Below are 10730 nucleotides of genomic sequence, written 5' to 3'. Positions count from 1 at the left end.
ACAGCCCAATCTGGGATATGTAAAATATCTCTGTTCTTTGTACCCTCGAGAATCCAGGCACCAATCTCTCCCTACCTCTCTTGCTGTTGACTTGAAATTTTTAAATTGGATGTTAAGTTTTTGTTGACAGGAATAGGGGCTGAATGGGGAGAGAGACTGAGATGATAAATTCATTGTGGGCCAGACTTCTTTTCGAAGCCTTTGTAAAATTCCCCATAACACTCTGGTTAAGATCTTAAACAGTGAGGCCAGAAGACGTGGGTTGGAATTCCTGTCCCTCCACATGCCAGCCAAGAGTCCTTGGGCAGTTGCCCGTGCGCGCTGGGTCTCAGCCACCTCATCTCTAAAATAGGTGCAATGGCATTAGCCTCTGGGTTAACTGCGAGAATAAAGTGGGAGTGTGCCTGTGGAATGCTTAACCCATCATCTGGCCTATGGTAAAGTGATCGCTAGATGTCAGCTGTTGTCATTTTTGTTACATTTAAGAGCTTGGGTTTTGGAGTCAAGACAGAAATGTGTTCCAATAAAGCTTTGCCATTTGTCTGGCAATGGGAGAGAAAGTTAACTGCTCTGAACCGCATTATTCCAACTTTTAAAATAATAATAATAATAATAATAATAATCAATATATAGCTTGCAGGTTTCTTTTGAATCACAATAAAAGATAAAGCTTATTAAGTGCTTAGAAAAGTGAACGAAGCCTAGTAATCATGAAATTCGTAACTGGCATTCTCCTTGTACTCTGCATCTGGCTGGAGATAAGCCACACTACCATGGTTTTAGGAAGTATTGTGAGGTCAATACTTCTGCAGAAAAATGCAAACTTTGACTGGCCTTTTTTTCCCTGTACTGTCTAGAGACTCTGATAGGCCTGGACAGGTAAGTGACCAGGTAACAGCTTCAGGGACAATATCCTTAAAACATGGGGCTTCTCAGTGGGGGCTCTGAGCACCTGGGTGCAGAGTGTAGAGGGAAAGCTGGTTTGAGGGAGTTCTGCTTGTTTTCTTGCTGTTTCCTAGACTTCCCAGTCCTAAGAGTCAGTTTTAAAGGAAAGTTAAATCCCATCAGAAAGCACAAAACACCATTATAAATATTTACTGGGTTTTGATGGAGCTCCATGTCAGCTGTTTATGGATAAGAATAAGTGATGGGGTGAGTTTTTTTTTAATAATCTTTAAGGGTGTGGATCCAACAGGCCAGCTCCAGTGTAATTATTTTTATTTTTGAAACACTTTTGAGGATTTGGTTTCTACAGCCAACGTCTGAACTGTGCTGAGGGTATTGGTAAGACTCGCATGTGTGTGTGATGTAAACTCAGTTATTTTCAGTTCCTGCTCCCCCGAGCTTCTCTTCTCCCGCCGGGAGTGTTCGGGGGCACCTGACAGACAGCTGCTGACCCTTATCTCCAAGGAGCTGTCAGTCAAGGCCTGGTGACATCTCAGGGCGATTGGATATAGATGCCCCAGGGCAAAGTTTAAAAACGAGAAACAGACACACTCTGGGCTCTTTGTCTGAAGTGTCTCCAGAGATGGCTTAGGTGGCTTTTGCCTCCAGTGGTAATAAAAGCACTAATAACTGTTACAGGTCAGGGGCCCTTCCCGTTGTAACAGGGCCACCCCAATAGAGCTGGGGGCTCAGCGACGCTGGCACTGAGCTCATTAGGGCCGAGCACACGCATTATGTTCTGTCTGTCATGAGTTTGGGGACATAGGAGGTGATGCCAAATTTAAGCTAGCTGGGTTCCAGAGATAAACTAGCAACGTTCAGGCACAGAACAAAATCTCACAGAATGGGGTGCTAATATCAGGTGTCTGAAATCCCTGCAGGGTAAATGACTTTTTATGTTTACGTTAAAATAGACATTTTAATTATGCATTTTTCAGACATACAGAAAATAGGAAAAAACAGTATAATAAACAGCCATGCCCATACCACTTCAATCCAATAATGAACATTTTTTGCCATATACGCTTCACGGACACACAAACCCTCAACCATCTTTTAAAAAACTATTCTTCTGGAGACGTATCCACACATACAGTCCAACCATGTTATCCAATCAATGGCTCATTGCTGTGTCATCACATGGCTGTGTTTTCTTCACCAGGATCATTTTTGGAACATTTGCATCACTCCAGAAAGATAGATAAAAGAAAAAAGTAAAGAACTAAAACATCTCATACCCTTATCCCTTCCTCTCATTGAGCCACAATATTTCAATCTACCCAATTGTTACCCTTTATTGCCCCCTATTATTTATTTATTTTTTATCTATATTATTATTATTTTTTACTCATCTGTCCATACCTTGGATAAAAGGAACATCAGACACGAGGTTTTCACAATCACACAGTCTTACTGTATAAGCTTTATCATTATACAATCGTCTTCAAGAATCAGGTCTACTGGAACACAGCTCTACAGTTTCAGGCAATTCCCTCCAGCCCCTCCAATACACCATAACCTAAGGGATATCTACATAATATGTAAGAATAACCTCCAGGATAGTCTCTCCACTCTGGGTAAATGACCTTTTAAAAACCACAGTGATGATGACTCAGTTTGTTGGTTCACTCCACAAGTCTGTGTTGGAAACCTGCTTGTGCCAAGCTCTGCTCCCGGCTCTGGGCATACTGGTATGCCCTGACCTTTGAGGTCCAGGAGGGGAGATAATCTTCCAGCAAATAGTCTCACTGAAAAACGCAATCACAAGGAAATGCTCCTGGTGCTTTGAGATTGTGCAGAAGTCCACGGAGTCTAGGTTGAAGGTTTAAGGACATGTCATTTAAGGTGAAATTTGCAAGATAAGTATGAGCCAGATGGGTGAGTAAGGGGAGTGCAGATAAAGGGGGAGCCTTCCAGGCCAAGGGAACGGCATGTGCAAAGGCCCTGAGATAAAAAGAAACTGGGCCCCGATGGAGGAGAGGCTCAATAGGAGCGGCTGAAACACAGAAGGGGGAGGGCAACCAGCCTGGGGTGAGGCTGAAGAGGAAAGGAGGTGGCAGGTTCTGCCAGGCCCCGTGAGCCACGCTAGAGAGTTTGAGTATTTTCTAAGGGCAAAGCAAAGGCATGAAATAACTCTTAAAAATTTGAGAAATAACTTGAGGAAGAAAAGAGTGGAGTTCAAGAAGCTACAATGGTGGTCCAGGCAAGAGAGGATGGCCTCATGGACTGGCATGGGTGACACAGAGAAACATTTAGGAGGTAAAATCCATAGGAATTGGTTGAACGATGGAAGCTAGGAGATGAGAGAAAGGGCAGTGGTAAAGACGATCACCAGGTGTAGTGCTTGAGTAACTGTGGAAGTCATGGTGCCATATCCAGAAGAGAGAAGATACTAGAGGTGAGTTGATTTGGGAAAGGAGGCCAAGAGTCCAGCTTTTGCCAGACTGAGTTCAAGATGCCTGAGAGACACCCAAATGCAGATAGCAGAAGGCGGGCATGTCTAAAATGTCTAGAACTCAGACCAGAGGACCCTAGGCTATAAATGCCAATGGGGGACTCATGAAAATACAGTATTTAAAGCCAAGGGAATGTTTTACTATGTTTGAGGGGGGGATGGCCACCAAGAGAAGGAGGCCATCAGAAAAGAGGTGGTCAAGGCAACTGAGAAATAAGAGTAGAGCCAAGACAGGAGTGACATGGACACCGAGTAAAGCCACAGCAGCCGCCATCACTGCTGTAGGAAGAACCGCAGTTCTAGATGTAATCATCAAGACTCAGAAGTTCGGCTTGTTTGGTACCCCTGGGGTAAGGCAGTCTAATTATTCAAGCAGATTATTTCCATTGCATGATGATCCATCATAATAGGAAGGACAAGTTGCCTTCGTCTCAGTTCACAGAGGAGGAAATAGAAATGTTAGGTAGTCTTACCAAGAGAGAGCCGTTCATTAGCAATAAGACTAGAAATTGCCATCTGGTCCTTCAGATTCATGTAAGTCTTATGTCCAGTATTTATATTCATGGTGTAATCTTTCAGAAATTCCATCTAGTGGTGTTTCCCCTGGAGAGCAGGGCTTGAATCAGATTTGTTCCCTGATGGATCGTCAGTGCTTAGAGTGGTGCCTAGCACATAGTAGGACTCTCCAAAGTATGGAGAGCAATGTATGGATATTGAAGAGTGAAAGAGTCTCCCTTCCAGACTTGGTTACAATATCAAGGATGTTTTAGCATTTTAATCAATTCTCAGGTGCTACTCCAACTTTTCTCTGCCTGCCAACTGTTTGAGACAAACTTTCCAGAAATATTCCAAACATCAGTCTGTTAAAATTAAAAGATGTTGGACAACTGCGTGTGTGCATATCATCATAAGTACACACCACAAGTTGGTACTTTCTGATTCAAGAATGAGAACTCCCTCAGAAGTGGAGCTTTCAATCTAGCCACCCCCCCAACTCCCATTATTGGGTAGTAGGGGAGGTCAAATGGAAGAAACATTTTTTTCTAGACTAGTCTGCCTAAAGAGAATAGCTTTGAAATCATGCTGTACGAAAGATGGGACAGCTGCAGCCTCATACGTGATTTACTATGCTCTTTTGGCATATACTATTATGCTTCCCTTCCTGTAGCATAGAACAGATACGCATAGAAAAAAGGCAGGATAATAGAATGAGTCAGACAGTCCTCGATTAACATCTCTGACTTCAGGCAGGTTGCAGTGGGATGTGGGTGCCAGGGTGCAGAGGGAACCATAGGTTATGGTGGGGGTTGTGGGGTATGGTGAGTGATGTGAGGTGTAGTGGGAGCCATGGAGGTCTGCCTTTATTCCCCATCAGACATTTATCCTCCCAGCAGCTGGGAATGTTGGCTCCCTCCATGTGGGGGTGCAAGGGCCTGGTCCCCTTGTTTCAGTTTGGGGCTTCTTTGAAGGGCCATGCCTTCAAAGGGTGGGACCCACAGAGGTCTCTATTGTAACTGGATGGCTGTTGCCCTCCCCCCACCCCCTCCTGGCCAGCCTGCTCTCCTTCCCAGTCAACCTCCTGCAGGCACCTCTCCACCTGGAGAATGTTTCCTGGGCACAATATGAGGTTCCCAGAGTCCTCCATGATCTGGCTCCCGCCCAGTGCCCGGCTGCAAGGAGGTGCGACCAGGACCACTGATTGATTGGCCTTGTCGATTGGAGTAACAGGCAGAACACACTTGAATTAGGTGGAGGAAATCGCTTTCCCATAGGCAGCTGGCACTTGGCTTTCATTTGGGGCTCCCAGGGGCTTGGCCGGAGGACACCCAGCCTACCCCTGGGCAGAGAAGATCCTGGAAGCTGCCCTCAGCTGTAAAGATGGGACTCCAGCCATCCAGGTAGCTCAGGGAGGGTGGAAGGGGCCTGCCAATGACTTTCTCTTATTGGTACTGCTTCTGACTTAAAGAGTGTTTGCCTCTGAATCAATTTTTGTGCGTTTCCTACTCTGCCAAGTCAGGAACAAAAAGAAAAGGCAAAATGTCAGAATGTGCTTTCCTCATGCAGCCCAATGCAGCTGTTGCTGAATTTCATCTTTTGAAATGACTTGCTGTGGGAATAGCAAGGGAAGATTACCAGCAGGACTCACTCTGTAATTTGTTACTAACTTTATCCCACCCATCAAACAGAAATGGTGTCTTGAGCTTTGCTCACAAGCTTGGAGTTTGCCATGTTCTGCCTTGTCTCTAGGCCTTTGCACAAACTATACTGCCTACCTAGATCATCCTTCAAGTTTTTCTCTCTAACTCCTGCTTATCCTTTAAGATTCAGCTCAGGCATGACCTCCTACAGTGTCTTTTCCGACTCTGCCACAGGATTCTATACCTCTCCTCCTCTGCTTTCTACACTGAATTATTTGGTAACTTCTTATTTCTCTCTTTGCATTGGCCACTAGGAAGCTCAGAGGTAAATGTGCAGGCTACCACTAGCTTGTTAAATACCGGTGTTACGGACAACCAATCTTAATCTGACTTTCTCGTGTTTTGCTTAGATTCATTTTCCTTTCTCTTGATTCCCTCACTAGCATAAATTTGTAATCTTCTATCATGACCTGAGTACAATATATTTTTTTTAAATAAGGAAGGAAAGACATTAGAAAATTAAGTTTTTTTCAATGATCACAATGCATTATGATAGGCTTTCTACCTGTCTGTTTTTGCCCACTGGTTTGGGAGCTTACGAAGAGATGAATGTTGACATCTATTTACTAATCTACCACAATCGCCTGGCACATAGTAGGTCCTCAAAAATATTTACTGAGTGAATGGAGTTGGTCTAAGAGAAGTGGGGCTAGATCTTTCAGTTATTTTTGCTTTGAATCTAGTGCATCAGACAAAGAAAATGGAAGGATCCCAAAGCTTTTATGTGTTTGTGCCAAACCACTCATTGTAGATGAGCTGTGGACCAGAGCTGATGGAGGAAGAAGAGGTGAGACCATTCAAGGAGAAATGCTGTCAAACTTGAGAGACAGCCCTGAGCTCAGCTGGAAACAGCCCATTTGTTGCATTGTTGGGGCTGTTTATAATCCCCTCAAATACGTAAAGCATCAAAATGAAGCCAGTGACTTCTTTTTTAAGATTACAGTGAATTTTCATCTTCCCTCTGGGAAAAAATATTTTTGTTTAGCTGGAGTATATGACACTGTGCTAGCCAGATTCCTGACATTATCACATTTAATCTGGACGCTATCCCCTGGAAGAGGGTACTATCATCCTCATTCCACAGAGGAAAAAATTGAGGCTCAGAGAGACGAGGTAACTTGCCTAAAGTCACTCAGCTGAGGGTGACCTGGAATTTGGATCCTTGTCCATCTCATCCCAAAGCCCATGACTACGTGTTTTCCTAAGGCATTCTTTCTGCTCTCGGACTTTGTGTTTTTGTGGAGGGCACTTCACGTAGGAACACTGACTGATAACTTCATTGCAGGGTGGTTTTAAGGGTGAGGATTTCCCCAGGACCAGCAGGGGCATGCATTTAGAGCAGTGGTTCTCAGAGGGAGCATGTCTGCCCTCCATCACATTGGGTGACGTCTATAGACATTTCTGGTTGTCAGAACAAGGGAGATGCTATTGGCATCTGGTAGATAAAGGCCAGGGGAGCTGTTCAACATCTTACAATGCACAGGATGGCCTCTCCCAACCACGAATTATCCTGAAGTTGAGAAACTCTGATTTAGAGATATTTTCCTCCTTTCTTGAGCCATGAGCAGATTTTTCTTTGCCATGCCTCCAGGTGTGTCTACAGGGGGACTTGGACAGTGATAGGGGATCTATCTCCACTTTCAGCTCTAGCAACTCTGCTTTGCAGAAAAAACAGTGAAGACGGAGGCAGAGAGGAAGGATGATGCAGATGGAGAAGGTTTCCCTAGGAAATCCAGGACTCCCCGAGGGCTTTCTCGAATCAGCCCATTTATGCAATTACTCCCCCGCCTCCTTATCTCAAAATAAGGAGGGCAGGTATAAGCTGCATTTGTTAGTTTGGACTTGGGTTGGATTTGAGGAGAGAAGAGATCATTTCTCCTGGGCAACTCTTGAGTACAAGACTGGCTCAGCATTTCCACCAATTTGGAGACCTATGGTGAAATTGCTAAGAGATAAAACGGGACTGTCCAGAATGCATCATCATGCGAGGCCAGTGGAGGTGGGCTTTGCCTGGAATTTTCAAATTTTGTCCTCCAGAATTTTGATGCTTCAATTATTTGTTAAACTACTGTTAATTCAGCTCTATGTTTCAAGTATTACACTGTGGATTTGTAAGTATAATGTCTATCAATCTGAAAACCAACTGGAGAAGTAAATGCTGTCCTTATCCCCATTTTAGAGAAGAGGACACTGAGGCTTAGAGCAGGTAACTAACTTCTCCAAGGCTACCCAAATGATAAGGAGCAGAACTGAGACTGGAACTCTGTTCTGACTTGCTCCAGTGTCTAAACTCTGAACTGGCTGCCCAAGGGCTGAACCTGGCTCCTGGGTATGTCTGCTTGCCTCTCACAGGGTTTTTTTGTTTTTTGTTTTAAAATTATTTGCCAAAAGTTAAAAAAAAGAAGTCTTCATGTAAAAATCTGATCTCACTAAACCTAAAAAATAGAAATACCAAGCAACATCATTTTGTACCTTCCTAAACCTGGCAAAAATCACCCCCTACTGAATAGCAATCGCTCTTTCAGAGAGTGCTGTCACTCATCTATGTAACTGCTTAGCCCCTGTAGGGACTTGGTATTTTAGCCTTTGGTCAAAACCACCCTGGATGTGAATGGAAGTGAGAGAAGCGAGAGCACTGTCCGCATGTGCTATGAATATTTTCCTTTTTGACTCTATCTAGGTACCTCTGGGCAACAAGTCCCGCCAGGTGCCTTGGACTTGACCAGCTCGTCCTTGGGCCTGAAGGGTAGATGCCTGCATCGCCTTCACTGAGGTTCACAGAAAAAGCAGGAACCAGGACCTCCGTGGAAGCCAACGTAAAGGTTCAGATAATCTCTACAGATCCTTCCTTAGCTTTTCAGAAGTCCTGGGTTTCAGAATTCCTACAGGTGTTGTTAAGCTAGATGTCAGGTCTGGGTAAAGCCCCTGATTATTGCAGTCATTATTCTAGTGCACAGAGCGAGAGAAACCAGGTAAAGAGTCCCCTGGCAGAATTCTGACTTAACGAGGATTGTTTCTGTCTCTGTGTGCTACAGGTTACAATAGCATCATCTTTCTCCTATATGAATAATGTATAAATTTGTGCTAAGTTGCTGTGCGTGCTTTCTAGTCCTTGAAGATGCAGAAGGACAAAAGAATCAGCCCTGCACAGATGCTTGGAAGATTCAGGTCTCTACCCTTCTTGCATTAAACATAATGTTTGGCCCACTCTTGGATGGAGTTACAGGGGAATGCTTTAACATACTGTCTTGAATTCATTTTGGTTGGAAGTGAAAGGTCACAACTCACTGTTGAATGATTACGAGGATGATGATAACATAGCTTTATACTATGTCAAATCCTTTCTATGCATCATCTCCAATCTTCCTAGCAATTCTTTGCAATTCTTTGCAGTTGATCTTATGATTTACATTCAGCAGATGAGGAAACTGAGGCTCTGAGAAACTGCACGTCCAAAGTCGCAAGCTGGGAACAGTTATAGCTGGTATTGAAATGCAGAGTTATTTGCTTCCAGAACCTCCTACCCTGCTACATGTGTAAATTCTCCAGCAATTTAAATTAAACTATTCTGGCTACCCAAGAGCACAATTTGGAAGAGATCCATCTACCCCATTTCCTAATTACCCGGTGAAAATCTATGCGTCTAGGAAGTTTGGGCATCCATCACTGTATGAGACTTGAGCAACTCCAAGGAGTGTGGGTTTAAGAATACATTTAGAATGAACACAGTGAATTAAGGAGCTAGTGAGTAGTGGAGGGCTTCCCGCCTTCGGAGACCACCCCTGGCAACTCATAAGACCCTCTCCCCCATGTTCCTTTAATTAGGCAAAGCACAGAGAACATGTTCTGAAAATTGCTAAATGGTTTAGTGGCTGCTCTGTATTAAGAAATGTTAACCTTTTATCCAAAGGGGCTCAATTAGTATGAGTCAACCAGTGGTTAATAATAATAAAATGGAATGATCACCGAATGAAAGGCTTTTATTTTCATTTCACAGAAATCATCTGTTGAACATGAAGCGGCTTTTCTTTGTCTTTAATTGAAGAGAGATGGAATTGCCCTGCATGTATCTCTAGGGCTTTAATGACAAGACGATAGGGAGGGAAGGTGGAGGAGGGCCCTTTCTGAAGTCTTTTCTTGAGGCTCAGGTTGGAAACAGAGCCTTTTGTTTTCTTCTCCTGGTCTATTTCTCCATCACCACATGTTGCCCCCGACCCCTGGGCTTAGGATCTGATCACACACCAGGAATCCTGCCTCCTGAGTGTTTACAGACTGTAGGAGATCTGAGTTGAGGATTTAAAGAGAGAGGACAAAGGTCAAAGTCATCCAGCTCTTCCAAAGGAGTGAAGAGTAGAATCGGAAGTGAGCAAGTCAGAAATCACAGTGGAGAGGAGACCTCAGCAGTGGGAGGAGACTTTGACCTTGGACTTGGGGAGAGGAAAGAGACTCCCGGTTCTTAAGCACCTACTCTGTGCCAGACACTGGCTTGGTGCCTTAGATGCTTGCTTTGATGCATCCAACGACCCCATGGACAAGAGGTTCTGATCCCCAGTTCATAGGTAAGAAAACCCAAACCAATTATTTGTCCTGGGTCTCCCAGCTAATGAGAAGTGCAGCTGAATTTAAATTTAGGACTTTAGTGGTTTGGGTCCCCTTGACCAGTTCAAAGTGGCTCTGGCCACTGGGCATGCCCTTTTCTAACCGATGGTTCCATTTTGCTACAGAGGCAGCAAGGAGGGGGCAAAGGATGCAGGGAAGGATTTAAGGAAAAACCTGGATGGGAGAAAGGGACTAAAAGGCCTTGGGAAAAGATGCAACCAACTGATCCATGCCACAAAGAGCCAATTCTTGAACTTTACCACGGACAGGCTCGGTGCTCAGCTCTATTAGATATACATTTCCTCATTTTATCCTCTACCAGCCCTGCTGTGCTGGCATTATTTCCTCACGACACACGGGAACACTGACGCTCAGAGAGTTTTTAGGTGGCTTTCCCAGATCACACGGCTATAAAGCGTCAGAGTTGAAATTTGAATTGGGATGATCCATTTCCAAAGCATAATCCTTTCATGTGTCGCGCATCCTCTTCCCTGAGAAAGAAACTGATTCTTCCATTTGAGGCTTCGCCATAG

At 44.3% G+C, this 10730-nt stretch overlaps 1 long non-coding RNA gene across 1 annotated transcript; it reads left to right on the top strand.

Moving 5' to 3' along the window:
- Positions 1-834: 834 nt before the first annotated feature.
- On the top strand, positions 835-8795 carry LOC143666803 (uncharacterized). Its single transcript, XR_013167735.1, has 3 exons — positions 835-879; positions 8279-8420; positions 8634-8795. It is a non-coding gene; the product is annotated as an uncharacterized LOC143666803 (long non-coding RNA).
- Positions 8796-10730: the final 1935 nt, after the last annotated feature.

Source organism: Tamandua tetradactyla, chromosome 23, assembly GCF_023851605.1.
Source record: "Tamandua tetradactyla isolate mTamTet1 chromosome 23, mTamTet1.pri, whole genome shotgun sequence".
NCBI lineage: Eukaryota > Metazoa > Chordata > Mammalia > Pilosa > Myrmecophagidae > Tamandua > Tamandua tetradactyla.
Note: the sequence above shows the minus strand (reverse complement) of the source record. Positions and strands in the feature narration are given on the sequence as shown.